Raw genomic sequence first — 19,489 nt, 5'->3', positions numbered from 1 at the left:
CTTTAAGACCTGAAAACTATAACTACAAAATTGATTCAGTTACCACAACTGGAACTTTGAAAAGTCTGCCACCATGGAAACCCCAACCCCCTTGCATCAAATTAATAACAAAGTAATGTTGGATTGAATAGGGTGTTGCGCTAAAAAGTGAGAATTAAAGTGAAAATCTAGTTGGATATCTTGCTGATTTTTGAAAAAATTAAGGAATTTAATTGGTGATTAATGGATTATGGATGGTGAAGGGTTTTATAAAGAGTTTAGAGTGTTTAAGATGAAACGGTGAGGTTTAATTTAGGTTCTAGTCTGACGTTACTGTTCAATCAACATTACAGAATTGCCACTAGCAAGATTTAACCTAAAGAAAACATCATAATTCCTATTTTACTTATTCTACTTGAGAATGACCCTGTACTAAGTACGGGGCTAGTATTTTTTTGATAATTTTTATTTTGTTTAAGCAAAAAAGTCTAATTTTTTATTATTATTTCTTTATTTTTTTAAATATTACTTGTATTGTAATATTTAGTTAATTAATTATTGTTGTTATTATTAAGTATTTAAGTAATGATTTTATTATCATAATAATTATTATAATTACATTTTTTAATTATTATAATTATTATGATAATAATTATGATTAACTGAGATTGATTGAAAATGTAGGTAGAAGTGGTTGTGGATAACCACTTTTGCATTTTCTGCATTTTTTTAGGAATGGATTGAGAATGAGAGTTTCCACTTATCACATATTTGTAAAGAACTGTTATTGAATGTGTGACACCTATTATACCGTGCCACATGTCAGAGGGGTTGGTTTTCTCTTTAAAAAATTGAACAACCCACTTCTCATATGCTTTTTCCAGAAAATTAAGGTTGCCACATGTCTGAATGGTGGGGGGCTGTTGCCTGACAACCTTCCTTTAATATATATATAATAGATGACTATAAAAATTTAAAGACAACTTAAATAAGACACAAATAACATAACTATCACAAGATCACACTGACAATAAGAAAAATTAACATATTACCCCTAAAATTGAAAATTACTCAAAAAGATCAAAACATCTAGAATACTCTTAGGTTGATTAAAAGACCATCTTGATGGCAGCATCTATGCTAATCACCATCTCAAAAGGACTTAGCCATATGGATCTGTTGACTTAACTATTGTATGCAAATTCAGCCATAGGAAAGATAACATTTCCATCTAGAGATATGATCACCGACTAATAGCACAATAAGTTTCCAAGACTCCTATTAACCACATCAATCTAGTCATAAGTTAAGGACGGGAAAAAAAATAAAGAAGAGAGAATGTCAACTTGATGGTAAAAAGATTCTGAAGTGTCCCAGAAATAACTCAAACTTCATACCATGATTAAATATAATAGTTAAAGGCATGCCATGCAAGTGGATTGCAATCAATTGGAACGAGGAAGGTAATAAGAAAAAATAAGGAATGAGGAAGGTAATAAGAAATCATCCAAGAGGAGATCAAACAAAATGGCAAAATATCAACAAACTAAACCAACCTTGCTTACAAACTCTCAATATCTTATCAGCCTTAAAAATCAAAAAAGAACCTTCCAACATCAAAGACAAGAAAAACCCTCAACAAGCAACATTATACTCACAACAACTACTCCCTTCAATTCTAATATCCTAAAAAATATCAATTTCAGCAACTCTTAACTTTTACTCCTCTTCCAAGACATCATCAGATTCACCAAGCGAATTATCAGCAACAGCTCGCCCCTTTTCTCCAACTCCAGAAAAATGCTTTACTTGGAACTCTTCACCTCTAAAGAAAAAGAGTCCCAACATTTTACTTGAACTTCCTTCTCAACTACCTTTTTCCAAAACCAACTTCTTTTTTAATTTTTTTTCTATCTAAATGGTTAAAGTTCATCTCAACCTCCTCTTGCTTCCTGTAAGAGAATAAAAGCCTATTCAAGGGCATCACCTAATAGATTAAGTTTTTAGGTGGTATCAGAGCCTATTTGACCAAAGTGGTCTAGTGTTCAATCCTTGTCGCCCCCGTTATAATGAATTAAAATTCAGCACAAGGTATGAGCGGTTCTGCGCTTGTCCACGCTTCAAGCCAAATGAGCTTTCTTGTGAGGGTGCATGTTAGAGAACAAAAACCTGTTCAGGGACCTCACCTAACAGCTTAAGCTTTTAGGTTGAACGGTTTCTTGAGACTTCTCAGCCTCTTCCTCATTATCTTCAATCTCTCTAACTCTTCTCCATTGTCCTCCTTGGTATCACCCACAAACACTTCTATACTTGCTCCCAATGACTCCTTATCCAATTGTTGTCACTCCTGGATAGATTTCAAGTATTTCTCTACATCCTTAAAAATTTGAGTATTGATCTTCCCAACCTTTATCTTATAAACCTTCTTTGAACTTATTAGATGGGCCCACCCTATAAAGACCATCTCTCAAGTGAGATAACACTTTGGTTAAGTTGAAAACAGTTCACTTGATGCATGGAACTATTTGAGATTAGATGCAAAACAGAAACTAAACAAACAAAAAAGGAAGGGAAGAGAGAGAGCTGGCGGAAATGAGTGTTAGAGAGTGAGAGTCTCAAACTTAACCTCACTCTAACACTCTAAACATTTTATTAAGGTGTTAATCTTTGATAAATTACAGAGAGGCCCTTGAGTGGGCAGAAAAATACAAAAAACAGAACATTACAGAGTATGGGCCCAGAATAAGGCCCATAACAAAGAGAAACATAACATAACATGAAATGACAGTCTATGGGACATTCGGCCCATCTCCTCTACACTCCCCCTCAAGCTGAGCATAGATGTTAATCATGCCCAGCTTGCCAGTATCATGTTGAAGCCTTGCCTTGGAAATGCCCTTGGTGAGAAAATCTGCCAATTGTCCTTCAGAAGTAATGAATGGAAGACACACTTCACCGGAGGAGACTCTTTCTCGAATAAAGTGTCGATCAACCTCAATATGTTTGGTTCGATCATGTTGTACCGGGTTGTGAGCAATGTTGATGGCAGCCTGATTATCACAGTACAACATCATGGGTTTGTCATGATCAATCCCAAATTCTTCCATTAAGGACCTTAGCCACAACAATTCTGAGACTCCATGTGCCATGGCTCTATACTCTGCTTCTGCGGAGGATCTGGCCACAACAGATTGTTTCTTACTCCTCCAAGAGACAACATTACCAGCCACCAGACTACAATACCCTGAAGTAGATCTTCTATCATCAATATTTCCAACCCAATCAGCATCAGTATAGGCTTCAAGTTTCAAATGACCATGCTTGGTAAATAGAATTCCTTTTCCTGGAGAGCCTTTCAGATAGCACAAAATCCGTTCTGTTGCTGCTATATGAGTATCTCTAGGAGCATGCATGAACTGGCTAATGCAACTGACAGCATACGCAATATCTGGCCTAGTCATGCACAGATACAGAAGCTTCCCAAGAAGTCTCTGAAATACCCCTTTGTCTTCCAACAAAGTTCCATCCGAAGCTGAAAGTTTGTAACTCATATCAATGAGAGTTGCAGCTGGTCTTGCACCCAGTTTTCCAGTTTCAGACAACAAATCAAGAACATATTTCCTTTGGGAAATAAGAATCCCATCCTTGGATCTGGCAACTTCTATGCCAAGGAAGTATCTCAACTCTCCCAGATCCTTAATCTCAAATTTTGTACGGAGGAAAGACTTAAGAGCCAGAATGCCTGAGGCATCATCACCAGTCACTATAATGTCATCAACATACACAATGAGATACACTGCTAGAGATCCACTTTTCTTTACAAACAGAGTATGATCTAACCATGTTTGAACATAGCCGAATTTAACAAGTGCAGCTCTAAATCTCTCAAACCAGGCTCTAGGAGATTGTTTGAGACCATAAAGTGATTTCTTCAATTTACATACCTTTCCTTACATATCTTTCCCATACATTCCTGGAGGAAGACACATGTAGACCTCCTCATGTAAGTCCCAATTCAGAAATGCATTCTTTACATCTAACTGATAGAGAGGCCAATCAAAGTGAACTGCCAGAGATAAAAGAACCCTCACAGATGTCATCTTGGCAACAGGGGCAAAAGTCTCCAGGTAGTCAATCCCATATGTTTGTGTGTAGCCTTTTGCAACAAGTCTGGCCTTGTACCTCTCAATAGTTCCATCAGCCCTGTATTTAATGGTAAAGACCCACTTGCACCCAACTAGATCCTTCCCTTCAGGCAAATCCACCACCTCCCAAGTACCATTTGCATGTAGAGCATCCATTTCAGTCTTCATGGCATCTCTCCATTCTGGAATCCCAAGAGCTTCTGAGACAGACCTAGGAATGGGTTAGAAGCAACAGAAGAGAGGTAGGCAAAGTATGAAGGAGAAAGCAGGTCATAAGAAAGGTGTTTGGAAATGCAGTGTACAATACACTTCCGCTTCCCTTTCCTAACAGCAATGGAGACATCAAGGTCTGGGAAGGATGATTCCAAAGGAGCTGAAGCAGTACCTGTTATCTCATCTGTGATTGGGAATGTATGAGCCTCATCTGTTGTAAGGGAAACTACTTGCTCATTCCTGGATCTCTGCCTTTGATACACTTTGGGATTATGGGTAGGACGAGGAGGTAAAGAAATAGGGGCACTAGGACAAGAGGTATGAAGTGATTGATCATCCTTTGATTCATTTGGTGAGGATACAGGTTTGTCAAGAGGGTCAACTGGGACAGGAAGAGGAAGAGCAAAAACTTGTGACAGACTCTCCCCCTGTGGACAATGTCCTTCCTGAGAGGAACCATAAAAAGGAGAAAGTTCATCAAAGGTAACATTTGTGGGCTTTCGGTTCAAACTTATGTCTCTGCACACTTGGAATGTGAACATAGCAGGTACAGCCAAACACACGAAGAGGAATTGGGAAGAGATCCTTGTCTGAATGAAGAAGACAGAAGGGGGATTTAAACCCTAAAACCCTGGATGGCATACGGTTTATGAGATAGGTAGCAGTAAGTATAGCATCACCCCAAAATCTTGTGGGAACATGTGAGGCAAACAAAAGGCTCCTTGCAACTTCAACAATATGTCTATTTTTCCTCTCAGCAACTCCATTTTGTTCAGGGGTTCTAACACAGGAGCTTTGATGAATAACCCCCATGTCAGAGAGATACAAGGATAAACTCTTCTCAAAATACTCTTTTGCATTGTCAGATCTGAAAACCTTAATTCTGGTATCAAATTGAGTTAAAACAAGCTCATGAAATTGCCTCACAAGTCTTGGGACTTCATCCCGGGATTTCATTAAATATATCCAAGTGAATCTAGAAAAGTCATCAATAAACAGGATAAAATATCTGTAACCCCCCATAGAGGATAAGTGGTAAGGCCCCCACACATCAGAGTGCACAATATGAAAAGGAAAAGAGGATCTTTTATTGCTCACAGGATAATTTTTTCTACAATGCTTTGACAACTGACAGGACTCACAATTGAGACTGGACACATTGACTCCCTTAAACAGTTTGGGAAAGAAATGACTTAAAGCAGAAAAAGGTAAATGACCCAACCGACAATGACTCAACATAATTTGACTGACAGACTCTGGAAAAGTAGAACCAAAAGCAACATTCTTGGGATGATCAAAGCATTGGCCAAGGGTGTCGAGCAAGTATATTCCATTCGCTTCACGGCCACTCCCAATCACCTTCTGAGACTTCAGGTCCTGAAACACACAGTGAGAAGGGAAAAAGGTTACACAACAATTCAATGACTTGGTCAAGCTACTTACAGATAATAAGTTGGTATTTAATTTAGGTACATGAAGAGTGGAAGATAAGAGTAAGGAGTCTGTAGCCTTGACAGTTCCCTTGCCAGAAATAGGGGCAAGAGAACCATCAGCTAAGGTGATTTTGTCACGACCAGGAAGTAAATCATATGAAACAAACAAAGTGGAAATGTTGGTCATGTGATCAGAAGCACCTGAGTCTATGATCCATGGGGTTTTGAGATTACCTGAGGTGGATGCATGGTTAGCAGAAGCCCTTATACCTGAGTGAGCAAATGCGGTGGTGGCTGGACTTCCAGAAGGGTTGGATGATGAAGTTAAACCTTCAAGCTGGCTGATCATCTTTCCAAACTTCTCATATTCAGCTTTCGTGGCTACCAACTATGCATTGGTAGACTCAACCTCTGTATCTGTGCTTGTGGCTGCATGTGCACTTCCTGTCTTTCTACTATCATTCTTCTTCTGGAATCTGATAGGAACAAGATTGGGATGCAATTTCCAGCACTTGTCCTTTGTGTGTTTTGGCTTCTTACAATATTCACACACCACCTCCTTCTTTCCTGTGCCACTGTGAGCTCCTGTAACCCCTTTGGGTTTAATTCCCATATTTGCAAAATGATCATTGATACTGACTCCTTGAACCTGCACTTGCCTCCTACTTTCTTCACTGCTCACCAAAGCATATGCTTGTGACAATGAAACATCTTCCTTGGACAAGATGTTTTGCTTTGTAATGTCATATTCAGAGTTCAGCCCTGTCAAGAACTCAAAGGCCCTATTCCTTTCAACCAATTTCCTGTATGTTTCAGCATCCTTGAGGGTATCCCATGTCACAACCTCTATCAAATCAATCTCTTGCCATAGAGATTTCAGGGTTGAGAAGTATGTTGCAAGTGACTTCTCCCCCTGCCTTAGATTCTTCACATCACTTCTCAGTTTGTAGGCTCTGGCAACATTCAACTTCTGGGAGTAAGTTTCTGCAACACTATCCCAGATTTCTTTAGCCGAGTTCATCCACAGATAATGTTGGCTAATCTGTGGCTGCATTGAGTTCACAAGCCACCCAATCACTGTGTAATTCTCCTGCACCCATTTCTCATAAGAGGGATCCTCCTCTAGGGGAGCTTTCTTGCTCCCAGAGATAAATCCCCACTTTCCTCTACTGCAAATATGAATTTTTACGAATTGTGACCAGGCCAAATAATTGGTTCCATCCAATTTAACTGTAGTTACAGCCAACAAGGAATCAGTTGTAGTTCCCAAATTATGTCCATATTCAGCAGTGCTCTTGTTCTCAATTTCTGAGAAGTCCATTATTTAACAGCTTCAATTAGGGTTTCGGCAAGTCTTCCAAAAGTGACCTGATTTCAAAGAACTCAGAATGGGTTGAAACAATAGCAAACACAGCAACACACAAACTCAGTTCAGATCTAACAACCGTGAGAACCAAGTTCAGTGGCAGCACTTTCAAGGAGAAGAAACCCTGATTCAGCCTTCAAGGAACAACCAGCCGGCCTCCAAACAATATGTATCCTTGGTTCCAAACAATAATTTCCCAAGGAGAACAAAAAATACAGTCCACAGTACCTAAGAGGACTTTTTACAAACACTATGTATGCAACAGTCAACACTTCACTGTTAACCCAGCAGAAATCACTTCAAGAACACTCCGTCTAGGTCCAAGAAGTAGCTGAACTAAAGTAGAGGCTTGTACCACTTAGTTTAGATCAGTTTTCAGCAGTTTTGGAAGTCCAATAACAGCCGAACCACACTTCCAGAATAACCCAGAAATTTCTGAGTAGAATCAGTCCAGCAACAATGGGCCGAATGGAGGTGTGCTTTGAATGCTTTAACAGTCCTCCCAAATAACAAAATAACTCAGCAAAGAACTGAGAAAACAACTTACAGTATCTCTGGTTTGAACTTCAAACCAGGCCGAACACTTTGCTCTCTGAGCTAGCTTCGAAATACCCTTTTTCTGATTTCAAATCAGGCTGGAAAACTTGCTCTCTGATTCTTCCTGGTCACCGAACCCTTCTCCAAGTGTATAGAAACTTGGGCACACTCCAATGACCTCCAAGAACCAGGCGAATGACTGTAAACATTCAGCCCTAGAACCTCCTCATGCAGTTGGCTGAACTAGAACCACATGAGGGACACGCCAAGCAATGACCCGCTCTGATACCAAGTTGAAAACAGTTCACTTGATGTATGGAACTGTTTGAGATTAGATGCAAAACAGAAACTAAACAAACAAAAGAGGAAGGGAAGAGAGAGAGATGGCGGCAATGAGTGTTAGAGAGTGAGAGTTCCAAACTTAACCTCACTCTAACACTCTAAACATTTTATTAAGGTGTTAATCTTTGATAAATTGCAGAGAGGCCCTTGAGTGGGCAGAAAAATACAAAAAACAGAACATTACAGAGTATGGGCCCAGAATAAGGCCCATAACAAAGAGAAACATAACATAACATGAAATGACAGTCTATGGGCCATTCGGCCCATCTCCTCTACAGGTTACAAGAACCAAATGAAAATTCCTCACTCCTTTTTGTTTCTTGGAAAGGCAAGATCTTTGTTTTTCTCCTAGACTCTCTGAGATCTATACCTTTGCAGTTACCTAAACTCTTTCTGCCTAAATCCTTACCCAACTTTCCAATAAACACTTCAACATAGTTTTCTGAACTGCTCATCTCCAACCCATCTGAGCCACCATCAGACATTCCATTATGTATGGAATCATCATGGGTAAATCCAAAGTCATTTAAATTGACTCCCTCTTGCCCATCTTCCTCCCTATTTACTTTTGAAGACCCAAAGAAAATTTCTACCTGCTCCCCACCCTCCACTAAACTTGCTCTTGCTACTAATTCACCAACACCCAATATGGTGGGAGAAAGTTCACCTACAATTTCTTTCCCTTCTCCCTTTAGAACCTCTTCTCCCCAATTACCTCCAAAAGCCTGAAGCTCCACCTCCAATTGCTTTCCACCCTCCAGCTACTTTTTCCCTCTCCTGATGCAATGCAGTTCCCTTTGATGCTCTTTCTTCCTAAAGCACCACGATTGAAGATTCAATAATACTCGGCTTTCCTTGTTTATAGTGAAATTTCTAGGAAGCACACTGGAGTTCTGACGATCTATGAACCCTTCAATTTCCTCGATCCTTTCCTGCACCATCAGAACTTCAAATTTTATTTCCTGCCCTCTACCTTCTCTGGTATTTCGCTTCCTTCTCTATTTTCACAATCCTTTCACCTTCCTTTCTACATCTCTGCCTCTATAGATGTATCTAGTGATATACCATGCAAACCCAAACTTTCTCCCTCGAACCAAAACATGAATCAAACAATCAGATTATTTGACCCAATCATCCTATTTTGATAATCTGATCACATCAGCACATCTGTCCACCATGAGGATCTCGACCTATTTCAACTCAAGGCCCCCAAGTTTGTAAGACCAACTCTACTTTTCTCTCCTTTGGCACTTGAATCCGCCTCCAAACATATCTTTTCCTTCGTCACAATTACATTTTTTTATCAATCCTCCTTCCCAACCTTCACAACCATCTCCATTCCCTACCTTCTCTTTCTTTCCCTGAAACTAGCTATCAGTATCAAGAAAAAAGGTTGGGCCTTCCCCCTCCACAATAATAAAGTGAAAAGCAAGTTAAGCCACAAATTTCAGCCTCCATAAAAATCCTCACCAAACGGAGATGATCCCACACACCATTACAATGATCGTATTTCCTAAATCTCCCATAAGTGTTAGCAACCACCTTGAGCATCTGAGTACACAATGCACACAATGCAAGGATAAAAAGAAGGGAGTGGTCTGTAAGTTGGATCTGGAAATGGCTTATGACTTGGTGGACTACCAAATTTGGGTTTGGGGCTAGATGGTGCAAATGGATCATGGGTTGTGTTCGGAATTGTCATTATTCAGTGCTAGTGAATGGGACAGTGGCAGATTTCTTTCCAGCCATTCTGGGGAAATTGATTCACAGAACAAACTCGAGGGGTCTCATTAGAGGTTGGAGAGTTGGAAGGGAGGAAACCTCTCTCACTCACTTATAGTTTGCTGATGATATGATTCTGTTCTGTGAAGGAGGTAATGTGAGTTTCATCAGGAACATGAAACTGGTGATACAACTCTTTGAGCAAATGTCAAACTTGAAGGTAAACTTCGGGAAAAGCTGTATAGTGGGTGTGAATATGGAGGAGGGAGAGATTAGGGAAAGTGCAGAAGTGCTAGGGTGTGAAATTTCAGGTTGGCCATTGAATTATATAGGGTTGTCATTAGGTGATTACCCTAAGAGAGAGAGCTTCTAGAACCCGGTGGTGAAAAGATTTGAAAAGAGACTTGTCTCTTGGAAAAAGAATTACCTTTCTCTTGGTGGAAGGACTACACCCATTTATTTCCTGGCAGTGTTCAAAATCCCAGTGAAGGTTTCTAGCAGATTGGAGAGGATGATGAGAGGTTTCCTTTGGGAGCCGGGAGAGGAGAAGAGGGATCATAGAGTTAGCTGGGAGGTGGTGACCAGGAGTAAAAATTGTGGTGCGTTGGGGCTTGGGAGCATTAGAAAAAGGAATATGGCCCTTCTAGGGAAGTGGTTGTGGAGGTTCCCATTGGAGCAGGAGAAGCTATGGGCTAGAATAGTGGCAAGCATACATGAGCTGGAGCACAACGGATGGGATGTTGGAATCAGAGCTAGAACCACAAGCACTTCTCCTTGGAAAGCCATTCATGATCTGCTACCAATATTCTCCTCTCTTATCAGGTACGATTTGAATTCAGGTAACTCCATAAAATTTTGGGAACAAACTTGGGTGGGGAATGCCCCTCTAAAGGACTAGTTTCCTTCTTTGTATGCTCCATTTGATTTTAAAAATGAGCCAGTTTCTTCTTTCACCACCCCTTCCTCTTCCATTTCTAGGCTTGGGTGGAACCTGGGCCTGAGAAAGGCTATGAGGGACTCAGACCTCGATAGTATTTCGAGCCTCCTCGAACTTCAATAATGTTTTCTTAGACCCCACTAAGGTGGACTCTAGAATTTGGACCCCTACCCCCACTGGCTCTTTTTCTTGTGCTTCCTTCTTCAAAGTCTTAAGTCAGTCCACCAATCCTATAACCCCCCATTCCCTATTAATGAGGTTTGGTGCAGACCAATTCCTCCTAGGGTTGGTAGTTTTTGTTGGGAAGCCTATCTAGAAAGATTCAACACTAGTGATCTGCTCCAAAAGAAGAGACCCAATACTTGCTTGTCACCTCATTGGTATGTTCTTTGCAAAGCGGATGTGGAGGCTGGTTCTCACCTACTAGTGTCTTGCCAATTTGCGAAGTCAATTTGGGAGTGGGCTTTTTCCCTCTTTGGGTGTAGTTGGAACCCTCCATCAGACATGCAGAGCCTTTTCTCCCCTTCTTTTTTCAAGTGGTGTATGAAAAGGGGAAGGACTATGTAGAGAGGACTAAGGGCTGCAGTATGCTGGTCATTATGGGAAGAAAGGAATTCCAGGATCTTTTTAGAAGTTGAGAGAGGGGCGGAAGAACTAAGGGCTATCATCCATATTAGGGTTGTACAGTGGCTGAAATCCTTGGAGCTATTCACAGATTACACAGTGGGTGACATGTTGAGGAAGTGGGGTGAGATTGCAAACTGCACATAGACCAAGTCAGTAATGAGTGTATCTTGGACCCCCTCACCTACTAGATTCTTAAAACTGAACTTTGATGGGAGTAGTAGGGGGAATCCTGGACAATCAGGGATTGGGGGTGTTTTTAGGGATGAGAATGGGGTCATTTCTGCCTTGTTCTTAGGCCCAATTGGAGTGGGTGACTCCCTTAGAGCTGAGATCTTTGCAATTATGGAAGGAGTTCAGAAATCTAAGAAAACGAATATCAGAAAACTCATCATTGAAGAGGATTCAGAGGTGATGATAGGGTGGCTGAATAAAGACAACAATGGATTATGGAATTACAGCAATGAGAGGAGGAAATTTAAGTGGCTGGTGCAGGAGATGGAAGTTAAGATGAGTTGGGTTAAAAGATCAGCTAATTCTTTAGCTGATGGATTAGCTAAACAAGGGGTAGAAAGGGTTTCAATGTTTTGGGCTAAGCTGTAATTTTATTGTTTCTTCTTGTTCTTTTTCTTTTCTTTCTTGAGGGCCCAAGTTGTATTTGGAAGATAAGAGTGTTTGTCTTCCTATTTGTAATTATTCTTATGTTGGACTAATGAAATTGTTATTGATCAAAAAAAAGTACACAATGCATGTATAGGAATCCCCACCACATTGATCCAAATGAATCTCTTTCCCAACAAATCCCTAAACTAACCAACCATTGGATTCTGTTGAGAATGTAAGGGCATTTATGTCCTTTTGTCCTTTTTTGTATTTAGGCGCCTATTCAAGGGCCCATTTGTAATTTTCTTAAAAATGTTAAGAAAGCTCTTCAGGAGTGAACAGTAACATACATGATTTCTTCGACAAACTCCTCTTCTTCCTCTCTTCTTCTTCTCCTTCTCTTCTTCTTCTCGAATCTCAAGTACTTTAACTTGGTATCAGAGCATTGGAAGATCAAGGAGAGCATCCGCCGCTAGTCGTGACTAACAGACGAACCTGCTGACGTCAGCACGCCGTCGGTTGACGTCAGTAGTCCGTACAGTCGGCGGCGTTCATTTACGGTTTTGACACCCCTTGATGCGCCTCATTTTTAGAGGAATTTTGATATACATTTCATGGAGGTTTGAAGCTATTTTACATTTTTCTTGGATTTTTAGATGAAATTGGCAAAAATTACAGATTTGGAGTTTAGGGTTTGCATGCTCGCATGGTGGGCTGGTTGCTATTAAACCTACTTGCGTTTGAAGCGTGGTGATTTTCTGAGATTACAGGAAGCAGTCTCAGATTTTTTGGAGCCCTAAAATTATTTTTGGGAATTTTTTTCTTCCCCTATTTTGCCGCCAGCACCTTCTTTTCTTCTGTTTATTATTGTAGCCCGTGTTTAACCTTCAAGGAAAGGTGTTTGGGTGTTCAGCTAGTGTTGGAAGATTGTGGTGTTGGTGAGAAAAGTGTTTTTAGAGGGGTGGTGATCAATGGATTCACACAAGGATGTGTACGTACCTACCTATGTCCTCCCGGGAAGTAATGACAGTGCTGGAGGGCAAATTACTACTGTAAAACTTGATGGAACAAATTTTCTTGAATGGACTCAATCAGCTAAGCTCACAATTGGAGGAAAGGGTAAGCTCGGGTTTATTACCAGCAAGGAAGCTAAGCCGAAGCCGGAATATCCAAATTATTCCAAATGGGAGCAGAATAATTTGCTGGTTATGTCATGGCTAGTATGCTCTATGTAGCCTCACACTGCCTGCAACTATATGTTCCTTCCAACAGCTAAGGACATTTGGGATAGGTTAACTTCAACTTATTCTCAAGCGAAGAACACAGCTAGAATCTATCAGTTGCGGAGAGAAGCATGTAATATGCGACAGGGGGAGAAATCGGTGGCCATGTATCTCTCTTCCTTACAATCAGTTTGGGAAGAAATGGACCATTTAGAAGCTTTGGAGTGGAAGGATCCTATTGATGCTGAACAATACAAGAAGTGCATTGAGAAAAATCGAGTCTTTGATTTTCTTGCTGGACTAAATGTCGATTATGATTTCACCAGGCAACACATCCTTAGTGCTGATATTTTGTCGCTCTCCACGGCATATTCTTTGGTACAGAATGAAGAGAGTAGGAGGATTGCCATGATGCAAGTTCCTTTTAGTGAGCACACAGCTCTTGTGTCTACAAAACCCAAACAGAGTTCTAGTAAACTTGAAGATGTAGTTTGTGAATTTTGCAAGAAGCCAAGGCACACCAAGGATAGGTGTTGGAAACTAAGCCCCCGCCTATAGCCTGAGAAGTTTAAAACCGGAAAGAAGGTAAATGCTCATGTTGCTATAGCTAGTCATGATTCTCAAACTCACATGCTTGAGGGAAGTTCTTCTGCTCAGGAATCTACTCATGACACCTCTGATGTAATGGAAAAATTGAGAGGCATCTTGCTCCATCTTGAAAAGAGTGGGTTGCCTACATCTGCTGGTCCACATACACCTTCCAGTGCCTTTGCAAAATCAGGTACTGCACTTGTGTGTCATGCTTCATCCTCTAGCTCTTAGATAATTGACACAGGAGCCAGTGATCATATGACTAGTATACCTTCCTACTTTACCACGTATAAATTTTTTTCAGGGAAAGGCAAGATTACTGTTGCTGATGGATCTCAGACCCCGATCTCGGGTTTGGGTGAAGTTAAACTTACCAACAACCTTTCTCTGAAATCAGTTCTCCATGTCCCACAACTACATAGAAATCTCTTATCTGTTAGCTCTCTTACAAAGTCTCATAATTGTTCTGTAACATTCTTTTCATCTTATTGTGTCTTCCAGGACCTGAGTACGAGGAAGATGATTGGCAGTGGACATGAAGCCGATGGAGTTTATCTTCTTGATCAGTCTCCAAAGTTTGGGTTAATGTGTCAGTCTGAGTCCTGTCATGATGCAAAACTAAGTCAATTAAAATTGTGGCATCACCGTCTTGGGCATGTGTCTTTTGGTTCATTAAAGTTTTTGTTTCCTAGTCTGTTTGAGTCCTTGTCTAGTTCTGGTCTACAATGTGAAGTCTGTCAACTATCAAAGCAATGTAGAACCAGATATTTTGCAAGTAACAAGAGAAGTAATGTTGATTTCCATTTAATACATATTGATGTTTGGGGACCTTATTCTATTCCATGTATGGGTGGTTATAAATATTTTATTCTCTTTGTTGATGACTACTCGCGATATACCTGGTTGTATTTGATGAAGAGCCGAGATGAAGTTCCTTCAATTATAAAAGGCTTTTTTAATATGGTGGAGACACAATTTGAAAAGAAGATTAAGATTATTAGATTTAACAATGCCAAGGAATACTTTGAGAAGCAGTTACAAACTTTCCTTGAAGAGAGAGGAGCAATTCACCAAAGTTCATGTCCTTGTACCCCCCAACAAAATGGGGTATCATAGAGGAAAAACAGACATGTGGTTGAAGTTGCAAGGGGATTGTTATTCCAAACGCATGTCCCAACTCGGTTTTGGGGGGATGTTGTACAAACAGTTGTATATCTTATTAACAGACTTCCTTTGCGGACCCTTCATCTCCGGTCTCCTCATCAGCTCCTTTTTCCCGATGAGGATACCTTCCATCTTCCTCCTAAGGTCTTTGGGTGCATTTGTTTTTTCCATGACATGAGTCCTTCCAGGTTGAAATTTGATCCAAAGTCTATTAAGTGTGTCTTCTTGGGATATTCTTCAGTCCAAAAAGGGTACCGTTGTTATGACCCTCACTCTGGAAAAAGGTATGTGTCCAAAGATGTTACATTCTTTGATTCTATTCCCTTCTTTTCCTCTTCTCGTCCTTCTCTTCAGGGGGAGAATGCTAGTGAAGATCGGACTCCTTTTTGTATGCCGATTCCTGCTCCAGCTGTAAATGGTATAGTCGATCCTTCTCCTTCTCCTCTTCCTCCTTGTGGTGGTAGTAATACTCCTCCTGTGCCTCCTCCTCTTCCTCGGTCTTGGCACCAATGGTTCGTTAGACGAAAAAAGAGGATGACTCCAGAGATTGAATGTCCATTACAATCTGACTTCCCGGACTCAGGTAATCTGGATTCTAAACCTCCTCTTGTTTCTGATATTTGCGGTGAACCTGTTACTGAGCCTCCTAGTATGGTTTCTAACCTTAACCTTCCTATTGCGGTTCGTAAAGCAAAAAGGACATGTGCTAAATATCCTTTCTCAAATTATGTCTCTTATAATACCTTATCTCCCTCTTATTGTGCCTATATCTCTTCCATTGCTTCTGTTTTTATCCCTCACAATGTTACTAAGGCAGTGCAGTTCCCTCATTGGAAGGATGCTATGAACCAGGAAATGGAGGCGCTTGAGAAAAATCAGACATGGGAAATTGTTTCTCTTCCAATGGGCAAAGTTCCTGTTGGATGCAAGTGGGTTTACACAATGAAGCATAAAGCTGATGGCTCAGTTGAAAGGTATAAAGCTCGACTTGTGGCAAAAGGCTACACTCAATCTTACGGCATTGATTATCAGGAAACCTTTGCTCCAGTAGCCAAGATGAACTCAATTCGAGTTATCATTATTCTTAATGCCCATTATTCTTGGCCCTTGTATCAAATGAATGTTAAGAATGCATTGCTTAATGGCGACCTTCAGGAAGAAGTTTACATGGAACTTCCTCCTGGAGTGAACATCCCGGGGAGTGAAGGAAAGGTTTGTCATTTGAAGAAATCCCTTTATGGCCTTAAACAGTCCCCTAGAGCTTGGTTTGACAGATTCAGAAAAGCTACCTTAAAAATTGGCTTTTCTCAATCTCAAGCTGACCATACCTTGTTTATCAGGAGAGCAAATGGAAAAGTGACTATGTTGATAGCATATGTTGATGACATTGTTATTACAGGGGACGATATCTCTGGAATTGTTGAACTAAAGTCTTTTCTTGATACTGAATTTGAAATTAAAGATCTTGGAAATCTTCGGTATTTCCTAGGGATTGAGGTCGCAAGGTCAAAGAGAGGCATTTATATTTCTCAGAGGAAATATGTCCTTGATCTACTTTAGGAAGTAGGGAAATTGGATTGTAAACCAGCTGAAACTCCAATTGATCCCAATCATAAGTTGGGAGTTGATGATGGAGATGTCCTTCCTGACAAAGTTGTGTATCAAAGACTTGTCGGTCGCCTTCTCTACTTGTGTTTGACTAGACCAGATATATCATATGCTGTGAGTGTGGTTAGCCAATATATGCACAAGCCTAGATCATCTCATATGCATGCAGTGAATAGAATACTAGCCTATTTAAAAGGATGTCCAGGAAAAGGGATGTTGTATTCTAATCATGGGCATCTCAAGGTAGAGGCTTATTCTGATGCTAATTGGGTAGGTTCTATTGATGATAGGTGGTCTACTTCTGGCTATTGTACCTTGGTGGGTGGTAATGTTGTATCTTGGAGAAGTAAGAAACAATCAGTTGTGGCTCGATCTAGTGTAGAGGCAGAGTATAGAGCTATGGCTCATGGAGTTTCCGAATTGTTATGGTTGAACTTGTTGACAGAAATGGGAGTGCAGATTGATACTCCAATGATATTATATTATGATAATCAAGCAGTCATAAACATAGCCCACAATCCTATTCAACATGACCGTACAAAGCATATAGAGGTTGATCGGCATTTCATTAGAGAAAGAGTTTCCAGTGGAGAGATTTGTTTACCTTTTGTGAGGGCTGAAGATCAATTGGCTGATTGTCTTACTAAAGGTGTCTCTACAAAGCTTGACAACAATTTGAACAAGCTGGGCATGACAAATATCTATGCTCAGCTTGAGGGGGAGTATTAATGTAAAGGCATTTATGTCCTTTCGTCCTTTTTTTGTATTCGGGTGCCTTTTCAAGGGCCCATTTGTAATTTTCTTAAAAATATTAAGAAAGCTCGTCGGGAGTGAACAGTAACATACCTGATTTCTTCGACAAACTCCTCTTCTTCCTCTCTTCTTCTTCTTCTTCTCCTCCTCCTCTTCTTCTTCTCGAATCTCAAGTACTTTAACTGATTCTATCTCCCAACTCTAAGCTCTGGATTTTGGCATGGACTTTGAGTTTCACTTTTTAAAACTTCCTTTGCATCTTCCTTCTTGTTAAAAATAAACATGAACAAGCCTGCATTTAATCTTCTAACCCTCACACCACCAACATTGCCCACTCTTCCATCTTTCAACTTCAAATTCTTCTGGATCTAACTGCTAGGCAAGACTCTAGCAGCTAAAATCTTTATTTTAACCTACCTGAACTCTTCACAAAGACCATTGTAATGCAATTGATCTCCATTCTCCAATAAGAAAGATTGTGTTGTCAAACTCCACCCTTCATCTCTAATGAAATACTTCATGTAGATATGGTTATGATTGCTGCTTATAGCAAGCAGCAAGCTACATGAATCATGTTCCACCATTTTTCCTATTAAATACCATACCCATTGTTAAATCATGGGCCCTTAAATCATTTCTCATTACCTCAACCCATGTCCTTTTTGGCCTGCCCTTAGATCATTTCTAGCCCCCCCCCCCCCCCCCCCCTTTTGATCAGCAACATAGAAAAGATTCATTAATTAAAAGAATGTGTACAACAAGAAGTTGTGGGTAGACAAAAACTCCACAGAAAGCCCACTAATTACAATACAGGCCCAAGCTTAACCCAACAAAGAAATTCATTAGTTACAGCCAAGCCCCAAAGGACCCCAAAGGATATCCCACTAGCAATAACATAGACCAGAACATAGATTGCCTTTGAACTCCTCACTTAGCTAGATCATCAGCTATGCTATTAGTTGATCTTCTAATCCATCTTATGTGAATTTCCATATCTTTAGAAGCCTGCTTAAAGCACCTGAACTCATTTCTTAATCTCCAGATTGCTCCTTCCTCTTTTTTCAGCCAGTTTACAACAACTTTTGAGTCCCCTTCAATAATCAACCTGTTAATCCCCAACTCTTTAGCTTTCTCAACACCAAATACCGCTGCCTTCAGTTCTGAATTCACCACATCACCATGCTGGATAGGGCCTGAGAACATGGCAATGATATTTCCATTCTCCTCCCTTATTACCCCACCAATGCCCGATGGCCAGGGTTTCCCAAACAGCTACCATCAAAGTTTAGTTTCTTCCACCCAACATCCGGAGGGGACCAAAATTCAGTTACAATAGGTCTTCTAGAAGCAATGTTAGCAGTTGTTCCCCATGATATGAAGAAATCCTGTCTTAAAATCTGCAAATATTTTCAAAGTTTTCACCCAATGTGCCACCCTTATAGCTATCACTTCAACCACAGCATCTCTACCTCTTTCCTTATCATCAAATATCCTCAGATTCTTTAGTCCCAGATTATCCAAGCCACTGCTGCTCTAGTGCTCCCATCACTTTGTCTCTCCTTTTAGAGCACCTGACCCCTTTCACATGTAATAGATCACTTCCTCATACTAGTGCTGTAAATTCTCTTCTCTGCACATGTCCAAACCATCTTAGTTTACTTTCCCTCATTTTATCAGTTATTGGAGCTACTCCTAAGTTTTATCAATACACAACATAAATAGAATGATGCCTTCTTGCTGTCTTGGGAAGGCCTAGGACAAAATTCATGGAAATGTCTTGCCAAATCTAAAAGGGACCCAGCAAAGGAGTATCTAACCTTATGCTCTTTTTTCTACCTCTACCCAATTGACAAACACTAAGTTGTTTAACCATACAATCAACATCAGCCTTAAGACTAGGCCAACAAAAGTGACCCATTACCATAGCTATGGTCTTGTTCCTATTAGAATGTGCTACAACTCCTCCATGTAACTCCCATATAACATAATCATGTAGGACATATGTAGAAGACACAAATAACCATCATGGATGGAAAAACTATGATATTGAGATTGTGACCATCTTGTATAGTGGCATGAATAATGCTAACATCATTGCACCAATATATAGACTTCAAGTTATCAAAGCCCACAACCTGCACAAACATAGAACTCAAAATATACACCACTTGGCTTGCATCAGCTATTATATTCTCTGCTCCTGACATATGTCTAATGACAAAGTGATATTTTCCCAAGAACCAAGCCCA

The 19,489-nt window shown here is 40.2% G+C and overlaps 1 protein-coding gene across 3 annotated transcripts in view; it reads right to left on the bottom strand.

The window, feature by feature from the left end:
* The window catches only part of HINT3 (histidine triad nucleotide-binding 3), a 59,475-nt gene that overhangs the window by 34,114 nt on the left and 5,872 nt on the right, over positions 1 to 19,489 (bottom strand). The window lies entirely within an intron of this gene.

This window comes from Nelumbo nucifera, chromosome 1 (genome assembly GCF_055504915.1).
Source record: "Nelumbo nucifera cultivar China Antique chromosome 1, China Antique-T2T, whole genome shotgun sequence".
Taxonomy (NCBI): domain Eukaryota; kingdom Viridiplantae; phylum Streptophyta; class Magnoliopsida; order Proteales; family Nelumbonaceae; genus Nelumbo; species Nelumbo nucifera.
This window is presented reverse-complemented; position numbering and strand designations above follow the sequence as displayed.